Below are 15926 nucleotides of genomic sequence, written 5' to 3'. Positions count from 1 at the left end.
GAGTGTTTTAATGCAGGGAGAAAATACTTGTGTGATATTGGGATGAGATGGACGCGCGGGCGCGCCGACGCGCCGAATACAATTAGCCTCCTATGTATAGCTGCGTAGCACACGTTTTCTTTCCGCTGTGATTGGTATAATTCCCTTGTAGTCCTCCTTTTTGCGATATTGTCTTCATAAACGTTTTCAGTTTGTTTATGCCCACAACCTGTGTCAACGCACAGGCTTTTCGGAGGTTCCGGAAGCGTTCGCCAGAAAATGGCCCCGTGCCATCTAACGCATCAAGGTATATCTGAAAATATTCTGCTAAGCACCGATCACCTGTAAATTATATGAGTAATTAGATAATCACCGCTTACATCTACAGGTCTTAAAATATCCACATAAATATTACAATCTTTTACATGCAGGTCTCATACATAACTATTTACCAAAAAGGCTCATACAGTAATCCCCCCCCCCCATTTCGTTAAACCTTAATTTAAAATTTTAAATTAGTGTCTTAATGTATCCATATAAGTTATTATGAGTTTTACTTACCAGGCTCACAGTAATGCTTCAGATTCTTTGTAAATTCATCTGACCCAAACCGCCCATGTAGGTTTTTGATGTTCTACCAACAAATTGAATAAACTGTCCATGGGTATCGTTTCCAATGGAAAATTGTTCACATTGCAATTTGTGGTGCTCATCGCAGGCCCTCAAACCAAACAATTTACATGAATAAAAAAACATCGTGTGTTGTAATTGTTCACTGTTTTCTTTCCCAAAAACATTTTCTCGCCACAATTTCTCCTCATCTTCAGGCCATATAGGATCAGCTTGGCGGATCTCGCATCCCACGCCTCTATCCACGAGCGATTTCATTTTCGCGTCTAAAACTTTTCTTAGCCCGACAAAAGATATTTCCTTCTCATCTAGAAAATTTTTATCGTACACACCTTTTTTGTCTCAAGTGCCTCAATAGTCCACATAAAATGAGATAGAGAGTTTTTGGGGGGATTAGCCCCGTCTTTCTTGCGCGCTTCCACGAAAAAACGCTCTAGCCAATGGTTCATTTTTTTCGTATCCATCAAATGAAGCTCGATAATATCCTCAGCTCTCTGCTCGCGCCAACTTTCGAAAAAACGTTAACAGCCCATTTTGTGTTGCTCTTAGTATTTTTATTTTCCTGATTTTCTACAAGGCATTTTAATTCTTCATCATTGACGAGCGGCCCAAAACCCTAGGTCTCTTTCAGTTTTTCCCCACTTCACATTGGTTTCCATTAAAGAGCTCAAATCCCCATATCAAAATCCATTGAATTCAAACCGTTTTTCCCAAGACCTTGGTTTGCATCGAAATCAAAATTTTCAGAAAAACTGAGATTTTGAATGCCCTCAAATACATGGTATTCCGTTTCCATATCTGCACAGATCTGTAATAAAGTTAAATCGTCAATTCATCAGTTACAAAGTCAAGCTTTTTAAAATTATCTACTTTACCCTTCTTCTCGTCGTTTCCAAAATAATATGACAAAGTAACTTTAAAAATTTTTTAAAATCTCACGCTGTCTACGGATAGATGAAATTTACAAGGAACCCTAATTGGCATGGGAATTAACTTTTTTCAATTTACCAGAGATTCAGAAAAAAATAAATATACATGACATCTTATTAACATTAGGGGAGGAGCTGATTTTCATTGAGGTGATTTTGATTGGATCGTGTCACAAATCTGCGATACAGAACCTGTCTCGTTCTCAAAAATACTTTGATAAACTTTTAAAAAGTTGAAATGCCTCAGAATGTTGTTTCATCAAATTCTCAGCTTAAAGTAGAAAACAAAGCCTGTAACCAATATCCAATGCCTTTGAGTTGTATAACTGTTTGAACATTTCCATCAACTACAACATACTACCTAACTAAATAATCTTTTTAGTTTAAAGTAATTTTTTATTTTGTTGATGTTATAGATGTTACATATTGTTGATCAAATAAACAAATGTTGTTTCCTGTTGTATACTTGTAGTGTTAAAATGTTAAGGTAATTATAATAAAACAAAAACTTCGTAATAGGTCGATATACTCTCATCAGGTCCATAAAAACATGTATTGACCTCATCAAAAGTCTATAATTGTATAGTACACTCTGACAAAATGTGTATTTTTAATTATATACATCTTTGAAAATGTTCACAATGCATGAATTCATCACAGATATTATTGATATTATAATTATATACATGTAATAATAGGTGTAATGTACATGTAGCTTTCAATTTACATCCAAGGGCAGAACACTTCACTTGTAGACCCCCCCCCCCCCAACAGAATAAATTTCTAGTATGCAGTGTCGAGATTATTTTTCTGTAACAGTAAGTTAAATAAAATCAAGGATTTTATTAAAACAAGGTTTTCAAAATATAAAGTAAGGACATATTTCAAACCCACAAAAGTATTACTCAAAAGGTTTATCACTCCTCATGCAAATATTTATTGATTTAGAGAGGCAAGCTTTTTAAAAAGCTGTAACTTGTTAGCAGACAATTATCAACAAACAAACCGGAAATAGAATTAAGAAGATAAATTAAAAACCCCATATCGATATTCGTGCTTTATTCGGATGCAGAAAGGTTAGATTTTTTAACATATTTAGAAACTAAGAGACGAAATATCATCTCCAAACCGAGTTACGGAAACTACGGCGGCCATTTTGGGAACTAATTTATGGCCAACTACTGTATATGTTCCCTGACAATTCAATTTAATTTATTTTAAGTGTTAGAATTTAAAAAAAAAACTTAATTAGGCCTATTTTATGCATTGCACTATAAGAATAAATTTGGTTTTTTTTCTCAAATTTTATATTTACAATAAATAAAAAAGAGAATGTAGATATTTATGTTTAACATATTTTAAATGTAAGAGATTTAATCCTAGGAAAGAAACAAGTCTAGACTGGATAAGGACTGGAGGACAGGACGTAGAACTAATTGAATTAGGAGTGCTGGCAGATGGACTTTCCGGATGTAAAAAGTGTGGTCTAACCCTTCAACTGTCTCATAGCACTGGGATTATTCCCTTTGGACTTGCAGCTATGCTCAAGATACCATGCATGAATACCCAATGCCAGTATATTAATAATGTGCCAACCGGAAAGAGACATAAAATAGTCTGGGATGCTAACAGCAAGCTAGCTGCAGGTGAGTTGTTAAAACAATAACAGATATCCTTAGGTTTGTAATTCCTGTTGACCTATATTTAATTCTAAGCATTTATATGAAATTCCTCTGCAGCTGTCCAACATACTGGCATTGGTTATGAACAAATCAGTGGAATACTTGTTGAATTAAATGTCCCACCTGTCAGTAGAACATTACTGAGTAGCAGACAGGAAGAGGTTGGATCTGCCATAGAGTCAGTTGCAACAGAAACAATTCAGGAAGCTCTTGAACAGGACGTCCTGACAACATCTATGTAAGTACATGCCATGTACTAACAATTATATTTTGGTGAAAAATGCAGTGCAGTGAAGATTACATTACATGTGTATGGATTAATTAAACATGTATTAAATGACTAGCGTTCTTCTAATGGATGTCAGACTGACACAACAGTGTATCAAAGTTTGTTAAAATCATGCACTGCCCTAGGGGTAAAAGTGGGACTACATACTTTAAATCATATAAATTCTATGGTGTTGAAATTTCACAAATCTTTAAAAATACCAATCGCCAATGCATGGTTTTAATTTCTTGCTGCGAGAACTTCATTAATTTTAATTTTGTACATGTATATGCATGCATTCAAATGTTTTTTAAAAAAAAAAACAATAATAGCATGCATTCACGATGGGTTTAATTTCTGCTTTTTTTCTTGCTAAAGTACTCTTGTGAACCATAACATATGAGCTTAGCTCTTGTCTAAAAGATATTCATTTATTATTAATAATTATTTAATTTTTAAGGAGCAATCAATCTTCCTCCATTACTGTGAGTGTAGATGACGCATGGCAGAAGCGAGGAAGTGGGAGGTCATATGACAGCTTTACTGGTAAATTTAATTTTATACTTGTAAATGTAGAGTGTAGAGAGAGTGAGAAGGGGGGGGGGGCAAAAAAGTGAGTAAGAAAAAACACAATCTTAGCATAATAATTACTAGTATAAATGTATTTTTTAAAGTGAAAAATATTTGATTTACATCAGTAAACATAATTTTATTCTCCAGGTTGTCTGTCACAAAGATCTTTTATTTGCTTGATTACTAGCTATATACTCATATTTTTATCACAAATCGTAACAGACACTGCTCAATGATAGGAAGCCAGACGGGAAAAATTGTGGGTTATAGCTTTTGGAACAAATCACGTAGAATTTGTGAACGAGCAGAAAAAAAAAACCAAGCCCCAGTTCCACATGAATGGAAAAGAAACTGGACAGGTAATTATAATTCCTCAGATTATTGGTCTCCCTGCAAAGGTTAATTCTTGGGATTATGAATATTTAAGAAAAACATTTTTTTTGTACCAATAATTTTGGTATTTCTACTTATCAGCACTTTCTTAGAACATTTTTAAATCCCTGCTTCTAAGGCGAGGGTGATAAACTGTTTTAAATTTTACCCTTGTGTGTCTGTCAGTGTGTCTATCTGTAGAAAATTTTTGTCACAGTTTTCTCAGAAACTACTCATCGCAGATGCTTGAAAGTTTAGCACTCTCTTCTATCATAGACACGCCAGATGCTGGGACTCAAATCAAAGTGTAAACATTAAAGGATATATATTCACATCAGAGTGGGGGCATTACTAGTGAACATTCAGTTGCAGACTTCTTGTTATTACATCATCTTGTACTTTTTTAATGTACAGTTTTTGGCTTATAATCACTAAGTTATTATAAGCGCCCGCTTGAAAACTGGGAGGGTATACTATAATCGGTTTGTCTGTCCGTCTGTCTGTTATGCTTTGGGGTACCCATCTTTTATCCGTAACTGCTCTCTCATATACCACTGAATGAAATTTAATGAAACTTTCACGGAATCTATATTACATATTGCCATTGTGCACCTCCTATTTTACTTTTTGATCGGACACATATTTTTGGGTTTTCCAGAGTGAAACACTGCCACTGCCATTTTATAGATATGGGAGGCAAAGGGTATCATTTAGTGAGCTAATTGCTCACAGTACCTCTAGTTTAAGTTTGTCCCATATGGACTATGATCTGACAGAATAACTCTGTAATAAATTGATATGTGTATTTTAAAAGAAAAGCTCCTTTTGGAATTCAACGATTAATAATAGTGCACAGAATTTGTACAGGTAGCTCCAAGTCAATTGAATCTGACATGGTGGTGGAATTGGTTAAATCAACATTATAGAAAGGGATTCAAGTAGAGGCACTAGCTGGGGATGACGACACAACCACAATGTCAAGAATTCACAGAGATTGATCGCAGCATTAAAAAACACTCTGACAAAAACCATATTTAAAAAAATGTATCAAATTCACTCTATGCTCTGCAAAAGAAACACAACAGTTTGTCATCAAAAGTGATAAAATACATTCAAAAGTCTTTCAACTATATGATCTCTCAAAACCAGGGGAATCCCACCGGGATAGAGAAAGGCCTTGATGCTCTGGCTCTTCACCCATTCAATGACCACAGCCAGTGTAGCGAAGTATGGTGCCACCACAAAAGAAATACAAAGAAAACTACAGTTCACTGCCCTATGGACTGCCTTTATAAGAGAGTGAGAACCTAAAGCAAGATCTTTTGGGCATTTTCAACAGACTGGAGAAACATACCACCAACCTTGCTAATCTCGGAAGCAACCAAGCAAATGAAAGCTCCAACAAGACAGTAGCTTCCAAGGCACCTAAACCCCGCCTCTCCAGTTGTACCATTGGCTACAGAGTGGCAGCTAGTGTTGCACAGAAAAAGCTAGGGCAACGGTATTTGATTGAGGTACACCTTATAACTCAATATATTTAAATTCATCCTATTGATTACTGTGGTTTCATCAATATTCGTTGAGCAGCAATTTTCGAGGATTTTGTTGTTGAGCAGATCCATGAAATTCAATGTTCATTAAATTAAAAAATGTTTTATTCATTTGTATATGCAATGCTCTTGTCCAGAAAATTGTGTATTCTCGAAAAAGTCTGTTTTACAAAATCAATGAAAATTGATGCCAACGAAAATTGACTAAACCACAGTAATCGATTTGATCACTCATTTGGTCCTGACTGCAGCACAGAATAATTTGCTAAATGTAGTCATTCTTACTTTCTGTCACTGTTTTGGTCTATGTTGCTTCCTTTTGATTACTCTTTTATGAATCGTCTGTGAAATTTAGCTTTCATGAAATGCAATATCTATTCTATGTGATTTTTTTTAAATTTAGGTGAACAAAAAATGGCATTATCACCAGGCGGACACACCAAAAAATTGACTGCAAAAAGGGACATGTCTGCTAGTCGTAAAAAGGCACTGTCTCTAACTACAAAGGCAAAGAGGAGGAGATTATTTCTCAAGGAAGAAAGGTGACTAGGTTGATACAATGTACTTTACATATGCATGAAAATTTTACTATCCTTTTGAAAGTTTTCATAAAATTCAATTTTACTAAATTTTAGGAAACAAGTGATAGCATGCAAAGAAACAAGAGAGGGGCCAACTTACTCTTGTGAAATAAATATTTTTATAAGTATTATGAATAAAGGTATGTTTGTCTTCAATTTATAACACTGATTTGTTATCATTATGTGGTTATTTATTCTGGGAGGAAATTATAAATATTTTGAACATTTATGATTTTTAAGAAAATTTAGGGAGAATTCGGATTTTTTTTTCAATAATTAGTCCGATTACCTTATCATTTTTACCTTGTAAAATAATCTTGAACATTTGATGAATCAACAGAGAGAAATCTAAATATTTGACATATGGTCAATTGTAAAAACTGACATGAAATTTAATGTAAATTTATGAAAAATCAAGACTTTTTTTTAATTCGAGGAAATTCGGATTAAATATATTTGTTGAATATCGAGGATGTCATGTTTTCTTTCCACCAGCTCAATTGTTGTAAGTTAGTGATCAATAATGAGTTACAACTTTAATTTTATTAAGCAAGGTATTTTTTCTGTCAGCAAAATTTATTCCTATGCAAATATTTCAAAATTTCTCTGTGTAAAAGTACTATTTTTAGGACTTACTTTCAAATGACCTTGACTGAAAATCAAGGCCGATTTCACCAAAGTGTTTGGATGTTAAAATGTCAAACACAGTCTGAGTAATGAGTATTCAGAAAATTAAGATTCTGCAATTATAAGAAATATGAGAAGAATCCATCCTTAAAGTGTTCAACTTTATTTTGAGAGAGAAAAATCATCTTGACCATCAAAGCCCCTTCATCATTTTGTCCAGGAAGTTACAAATAATAATGAAGAGAAAAGTGGGTAACAATTTATGGCTTTATAAGTATAATGCTTCGTAAAAACTTCTTTATAAACACTAAACGTTATATAATTATACAACTGGACAGTATATATTTAGGTGCTGGTATTCAGGTCATACATGTTGCAGGTAGAAGATGTACCTGTTTCCTACAACACTGATAGAACAGACATATTCTCTTCTGCGAATTTTTGGGAAAACTTTACGACGAATGATTAAATGTATGTTGTTCGACGTCCCTCTTGAGAACTTTTCACGCCACCACATGCCGATGGAGAGCTACAAATTTTGTCCTATATTCGGCACTCAAGGCCATTGAGCATTGAATGGATCTTTTTCGTGCCAGCATCTACTGTCACACGAGACCACGGTTATACGGTCTTATCCGAAAGTCCGATCTCCACGTCCCACAAGGGGATTCGAACCCGCGACGTAAAGATTGACTCCTTACTTTGCGACTCTAGAGAAGATGCTATAACCACGCAGGCGACAACTTTGCGAGGAAAGTCCTCCTTTCGATTCTAGCCTTGGAAGATTTAACTACCCAGCGCACCTAATAATGGAATAATTAAATACATGTTACAATTACCAATACATACATTCATAATTAAATTCCCTGAATTACCCGCCCTTCAAGAGATCTAGAGGATGACAAAATCCTTATTCTATAATGAAGATGTCCTTATTCTATTCCTATCTAGTTCTTACTCATGTGATATCTTGTAAATTGGCAGCCAGCATGTCATTTAGGATGGGCTCATCGTTGTTTTTGTTATCTCCCTTGTCTGATCCTAATATGGCTATAAGATAACCACTTGTAGAGACGATGACCATCGGCTTCACCAGCGGTCTTCCCATGTGCAAACTAACAGTTCTTCGAAAATGGAAATGTTTGCGCCTGTGAAATTTTATCCAACACAAGAATTGCCTCTGTGCTACTACCAAAGATAGACTTTGCTAACGTTTTTATATGAGGGAGCTAGCATTAAACCAGTAACTGCGATTAGTGCAACTGTTGGTTCCATTAAACATGTGTTGGATTAAGAGGAAGTGAGAATTTTCTAATCAGGAAAAATTCAATCTGGTTCTGTACAGGCTGTCCAAAGAAAAGTAGTGGAAAGGAAAGAGGAAAACGTTCTTAGTTCAGCAAGAAATTCCCAGAATATGGAACTTGAAGTAGACAAAATGTCTACGTCGACACCACTTGCCGGTGGAGACCTGCAAATCCTATATCCATGGCACGTGATCCCACCTGCGATGTTCTGGTGGTCCGTATTAGGTCTGCTCCTATTTTTTGTATTGTTTTATTGACTTTCATATTGAATACTGTTCGTTATCTCAATATCCTTCATGTATCTTGGGTAGACTACTTCACTTATGTGCCACATTATACTGAATCAGTCCTAAACTGTAGGAAGAATAGCATTTTCAAAGCATTTCATTGAATTTTTTTCAATAACCTTGACAACACCATTTATCGAAATCAGAAACCGGTGTACAGAATCGTATCTTAGTTCAGTCTACTTGTGTGCCAAGTCATATTGAAATCAGACCAAAACTGTAAGAGGAGTAGCGTTTTGAAAAATTGTTTACAAACAGAGACAGACACGCGATGGACGCATACCTATCGCATAAGCTTTTCTGGTCTATGACCAGTAGAGCTAACAAGAGACCCACGGGCCTTATAGGTCTCCTGAGTATTGTGTAACAACTTTCAAACAATTAAATTTGATTCGTGTTTTAAACCAGAGGCCATGAATTTCACAATTTACAATTTTTAAAGAGGCACCATTGCTTATCATAATTATAGACTTAGCATGCTTACCCTATTTACTTAATACCCAGAGGCACATCAGAGTAACAAAGAGAAAATGTTCTTCAACTTGATAACAAGTTGTGCACCTCACCCCAAAAGAACCACTGACCCTTGGGGCCACATATTTCAAAATTTCGCAAATTATATAATAAAATAGTTAATTTATACCAGAGAGCAGATTTCAAAACATTAATTCATTTTCAGACTATGTAATCCCCCCAATGACCCAGATGGGAGAAATAAATAACCCTTTTTTCCTAGATGCACCTTTCTTCATCATAAATATACAGTGGACCTTCAGATATCCGGACGCCAAATATGCGGATGCTTCAGTATCCGGACGATTTTTCATCGGAACGAAATTTTAAAATGTTATTCTGTCTTTTTAAGCTGGTGATTCAGATATCCGGATGCTTCACATATCCGGACAAATTGACTGGGAACTAAGGCGTCCGGATAAATGAGGGTCCACTGTATATACTTGGATCATTGGCATAAAACCCAGGAGCAAAGGAAAAGATTTTCAAAGAATAACGTATTTTAACTATAAAATCAATATAGCCCCGCCCTGACACCAGAACCCCTGACCCTGGGGCCATAAAATTCACAATTTGGGAAGAGGCACTCTGTATTACCATAACTATATACTTAGTTAGTTTCTTTAATACCCAGAAGCAGAGAGGAAGATTTTCAAAGATTTAATACATTTTCACTATATGATCAATTGAGCCCCGCCCCGACACCAGAACCCCTGGGGCCATAAAATTAACAATTTTAGAAGAGGCACTCTTGCCTAACATAACTATGTACTCAGTTTATTTAATACCCAGAAGCAAAGAAGAAGATTTTCAGAGAATTAATGCATTTTCACTATATGATCAATAGAGTCCCCGCCCTTACACCAGAACCCCTGTTCTAGGGCCAAAAATTCAGTTTTGGAAGAGGCACTCTCTCTTATCATAACTATGTGCTTAGTTAGTTAATTTAATACCCAGGAGAAGAGAAGATTTTCAAAGAATTAATGCATGTTCACTGGGTGATCAATAGAGCCCAGGGGCCCTTTTTACAAAAGGACTTACGACTTAAGACCAAATTCAATTCCTCATATAACTTTTTAATAAACATTATATCAAAATTATTTTAATTTTTAGCTCTACTGGTCAGACACCAGAAGAGCTAATGCGATAGTAATGCGTCCGTCCGTCCGTCCGTCTGTCTGTCTGTCTGTCCGTCTGTCCGTAAACAATTTTTAAAAACGCTACTCCTTCTACAGTTTTGGTCTGATTTCAGTATAACTTGGCACACAAGTAGACTACAATAAGATACATAATTCTGTGTATCGGTTTTTGATTTCGATGAACGACGTTGCCGTGGTTACTAGAAATAGAAATTTCTGTGAAATTCTTTCAAAATGCTACTCCTCTACAGTTTTAGTCTGATTTCAATATAACTTGGCACACAAGTAGAAAACAATAAGATACATAATTCTGTGTATCGGTTTTTGATTTCGATGAACGGTGTTGCCGTGGTTACTAAAAATAGAAAGGTCCATTCTCTATAAGGCCATTTTCCGGCCTACGATAAAATCACTTTAAAATGTGATTTTGTATAACTATAATCACTCTAGTTCATGATTTTGATGTTTGTTTTTCAACATGGATCATCTAAGTCACGTGATTTAGAGATAAAAAATGGCTGTCAGTTAAAGAAAAATTGAGGGTAGGTCTATTCAAATCAAGTTTTTATGCATGTTTCTGAATGTAAATGAAAAAAAATTGTTTATTTATGTCGGAAATACATCAGACCTAAGTAATAAATTCGAAGATTTTTTAAATTTTCGGTTCAAGATATGACAAGAATTCCGATGCATCCACTTTTTGCATATTTTGAACGTAAATCTTTACGAAATTCACGAAATTCACACTGAATGGTGCTGAAAAAGTTTAATTTGCAATTTATTGAGAAGTATTATATCATATATAATTATATTGTAATTGTATATCATTTCTATAGATGTGGTACTTATTTTACGCATAAAATAATAATGTTAGAAATGAGATTTCTAATTTTCTATTCAACTATAAAAGTTGTGTATCAAATGTTGAAAGCACTGAATGGATTTTGACTGTGATTAAATAAAACTGAAGTAGTAATTAAGACAAGAAATTCAACAATTGCCAAAAAAAAAAAGAATTAACAGCATAAAAACATCAATGCAAGTACATATTGACTATCCATATACATGTAAATAGTCAATACATATAACTCAGAGCGGTTGCACTAAAATATACATCTCTAAGTTAAATGAAATAACGTCGTAAAACGGCTTTGCTTTTATTTGATTACTCGTGTTGCCATTATATTCAATTGAAAATGTCATCTAAACTTTATGTATTTACATGTAAAAAAGTTGAGACCCCCCCCCCTTGTCTAATGGCACAACATAAAGTGGAGCAGAATTTTAACAGTTCCTTCAACTATGCATATCAGATTCTGAAGTTTTCGTATATACTAGTATACGGACTTAAGAGTTCTACAACATCCCAGGTACAAAATGGACCCTTAGGGTTTGATGCTCTTTTCCCACTCTTGAAACCTGTAGGTTAAATTCAGTTTCTTTCCCAGTGCAGCGTCAAAAACTTGTTTAGCACGGATAGTGACGGTTCCATACCTTTAATCTTTAGCATTAAAAGTAAATGTCATCGGTCTTTTGGATATTATCTTTTTTAAAAAAAAAAAAGGTCCCGTCCCGCATTGGACGTTGGTTATTAATTCAACTATGCATAAACACTTGACCTTAAGTGGTTGATTTCTTTATCTGGTTAAAAAATCCTTAAATGGGGTAAAGCAACATTCAATTAGATGTATATCGATCACATATTACATTTAAAAATCCCTCTCCTCTTTACCAGTTTAATTTCTAAGACAGGACTAATGTTATCGTAATTTATATCGGTAATATCAAAGAAGTGTGATGAATAGATTGAGTCCTCTCAATATTAAGACCCAGTTAACAAAATATGGATCACATGATGCTTGTACGGAAGTGTCCATATAAACATTATGTGTGTACCCATAGGAAAAAGTATGTGACACAAATAATAAATGCATGTTATCGCTTCAACAAAGATTGTTTTCATCATTTCTAGAACATAAACAGTACTCACAAGGAAAAACAAAGAATATATGGAGTACTCATAACGAAATTCAAAGAAGTAGCATATATAGATATACCAAACTATCATTAAAGATATAAAAGATAACTCATATTCACACCTTATATTCTATAAAAAGTTTTTATTTCTTAATTTTTATCAGATATTTCAAAGAAAAGTCTCCATTTGTAATATCATGACATCCAGTCTTCTCAGTCCTTTGATTTTAGAATTTTTAAGTAAAAATTTCACATTTATTTTCAGTAGATATGTATGGCTGACATAAATCTTAGTATATCAACAGAAAATTGTACTCTGACCAAAAGTTCATAAAAAGAAATAATCTACATAAGCTGATATCCTTCATTGTGAGTAGTTAGCTTTTTCTGCAAATATTGTAAAAATGAAGTGAAAAGTTTTTATTTAGGTGTCATAACCACCTTTAACCAAATTCATAATTTGGTAGTAACTTTTTATGCTTATAAGAAATTTACATGCAAATTTTGGTGTTGGTTAAAGGTGGTTATGACATGCGTAGGAGTTATCCAACACAGCCACCCGCTTGAGTTTTCCCATTACTCTAATGCTAATACGGACCGATAGTACCTTACTTTGTGACCCTATATCATTAAAAATACTATTGTATCATTAACAAACCAATATTTATCATTAAATTGGAAGATAAGCCTAATGATTCATGCAATTTTTAAGGGAAAAATTACTATTTGAAAAATTGAAGTCATTGTAGGCCGCAAAACGGCCTTATAGAGAATGATCCTTTCTGTGAAATTCTTTCAAAATGCAACTCCTTCTACAGTTTTAGTCTGATTTCAATATAACTTGGCACACAAGTAGACTACAATAAGATACATAATTCTGTATATCGGTTTTTGATTTCGATGAACGGTGTTGCCGTGGTTACTAAAAATAGACATTTCTGTGAAATTCTTTCAAATTGCTACTCCAAATACAATTTTAGTCTGATTATAATATAAATGTGGCATGCAAGTAGACTGCACTAAGAACATAAAGAGACTTAATCAAGGATCATTATTCTATTTATTGCTGTTGAAAAGTTTCAATTTCCAACTGCTTAAGTACTTTTCTCTTCCTTTGCTATAAGTACAAACCAGTAGAGCTTTAGTCTCGACAGAGACTTCTGGTTTTTTTCAGAAATATAGTAAGATGTTTTTACACAAATAATTTTGAATAGAATTATCAATTTTGCAAAATTTTACAATCATCTAAAGTTTTTGGTCTTAGTCATAAGTTCTTTTGTAAAACGGGCCCCAGCCCTGACACCAGACCCCTGCGGCCATTAAATTCACAGTTTTGGAAGAGGGATTCTTGCTCAACATAACTCTGTACTTACTTAGTTTATTTATTACCCAGAAGCAGAGACGATTTTCAACGAATTCATGTCTTTTCACTATATAATCAATAGGACCCCGCCCTTACACCAGAACCCCTGATCCTGGGGCCATAAAATTCACAATTTTGGAAGAAGCACATTTGCTTCATAACTATGTACTTAGTTAGTTTACTTAATACCCAGGAGCAGAGAAGATTTTCAAAGAATTAATGCATTTTCACTATATAATTTATATAACCCCGCCCTAGCACTAGAACCCCTGACCCTGGGGCCATGAATTTCACAATTAGGTAGAGGACTCCATGCTCATTACATTCATGCCAACAGTTTGTCTGCTTGATGTCCAGGAGTAAAGAAGAAGATTTTTAAAGATTGCAATAACTGAAGTGGTTTTGGCCCAACCCCTCAGACCCAAGGGGGGCGGGGACCATAAAATTCACAATTTTTGTTCCCCTTTGCCCATATAGATGCTGTATACCAAATTTGGTTGAAATTGATGCAGTGGTTTCAGAGAAGAAGCTGAAAATGTTCAAATGTTAACACACGACGAAAGACGGACAACGCCGGACGAAAACGAATAGCAATAGGTCACCTGAGTGACTTAGGTGACCTAAAAATAACAAAATTTATATGAAATTTCGATTCATTTCTTCTCCAGAAATCGCCCACGTGGCGCAGTAGTTAGAGCGTCTGCTCTAAAGTCGCGAAGTAAGGAGTCAATCCTTACGTCGTGGGTTCGAATCCCAATGTAGGACGTGGAGACCGGTCCTTCGGATGAAAAACCGAGGTCCCGTGTCGCAAAGATCCCTTCTAGCTCAATGTCCCTGAGTACCGAGTATAGGACAAAATTTGCAGCTCTCCACCGGCAAGATGAGTGAAAAATTCTCGAGAGGGACGTTAAGCAATATATATGTACAATCAATCTTTTCCTGAAATGAAGCATGAATGAAAGTGTATGTGCAGACTCTGTGGTGTAATAATCGCCGTGAATTCTAAATCCCACCCCAAAGAAAATTTCAAGCTTACAACACTGACATTGACTCTGATAACATTCATCCTTCTAGAATTTGCACCGCATGAAGACTAAGACTGACAAGACACAGCCAGGCTGAAGACGACATTGTTGTTAAATTACATGTATCTGTTTTGTACGAGTTTTTGCCTCATTCATACAATTGTGACAACTGTTATGTAAAACCTAGCAGATCAAAGAAAATATTAAAGTGAAAGTAAAACGTCCCATCGCAGTCCAAAAAAGAACAGTTTCATCCGACAAGAACACTCCTATCACAGCGCGGACAAAGACAAATACAAGGCAAGACCTTTGACGGAGCCAACAGACGCCACATCCTCTGACTGCCCTTCAACTTCATCCTCCTTTTGTCCCCTAAAAAGTAATCCCTGTTAGTGTAGATCATCCATCGGGCTCAACATTATACTCCTTTTGTCCCCCTGTAGATCGTTTTCTTTACCCCCACGTAGATAAATCAATTGTTGATACTGCTTCTGCGTCTGAATCTGAAATGGTCAAGAATGTTATTATTAGAATTATTCCTATGATGCGCTTCTGCAATGCTGAAGTTGCGCAATATTTCAAATGCACAATTTGTAGAGATGCCCCAGGTGACCCCTATATTTAAAAATGTAATCACATTTTTTGTAAAGAATGCATTTTGGTTGGATTTCTTTGTCAAGTGCATGTCCTGAATGTAGATCATTACTTGATGAGAGTGAGGTGTCCTCCCTCCATGGTCAGCTTCTTCAAATTTATGATACATTGTTAGTGCATTGTATTCATGCAAACTGTTCAAAGTCACTTTTGATTAGAAATAGTGATGAAAATGAATGTTTTCGTATGAGGTTACAACAAAACCTAAGGTGTTTAAATTACCCCTTCATTCCGTCTCTGCGAAGCACACACGTCATAAACGTCTGAAACCTTTTATATCTAAAGCGAATGAGTTTTGTGAAATGCAAGACGAAAATAAGACTGGTGTTTTTATGTTGAAAGACCATTTGAAAGATATGAATGATCCCCGTTGGAAGCAAATTTAGAACTTGTGGCTAGGAAACAATAACACTCTTTCTCCAAAACAGTGTCTAGCAATTAGGGTTGATCTTTTGCGGAGTAAGAAACAATAT

General features: G+C 35.0%; 2 pseudogenes; both read left to right on the top strand.

The window, feature by feature from the left end:
* Positions 1–3078: 3078 nt before the first annotated feature.
* LOC134232632 (uncharacterized) lies at positions 3079–5543 on the top strand (annotated as a pseudogene).
* A 21-nt stretch (positions 5544–5564) lies between these two features.
* On the top strand, positions 5565–6529 carry LOC134232628 (uncharacterized; annotated as a pseudogene).
* Positions 6530–15926: the final 9397 nt, after the last annotated feature.

The sequence above is a fragment of the Saccostrea cucullata genome, unplaced genomic scaffold (genome assembly GCF_032062105.1).
Source record: "Saccostrea cucullata isolate Sc308-1 unplaced genomic scaffold, CSIRO_AGI_Scuc_v1 ctg3867, whole genome shotgun sequence".
Lineage (NCBI taxonomy): Eukaryota > Metazoa > Mollusca > Bivalvia > Ostreida > Ostreidae > Saccostrea > Saccostrea cuccullata.
This window is presented reverse-complemented; position numbering and strand designations above follow the sequence as displayed.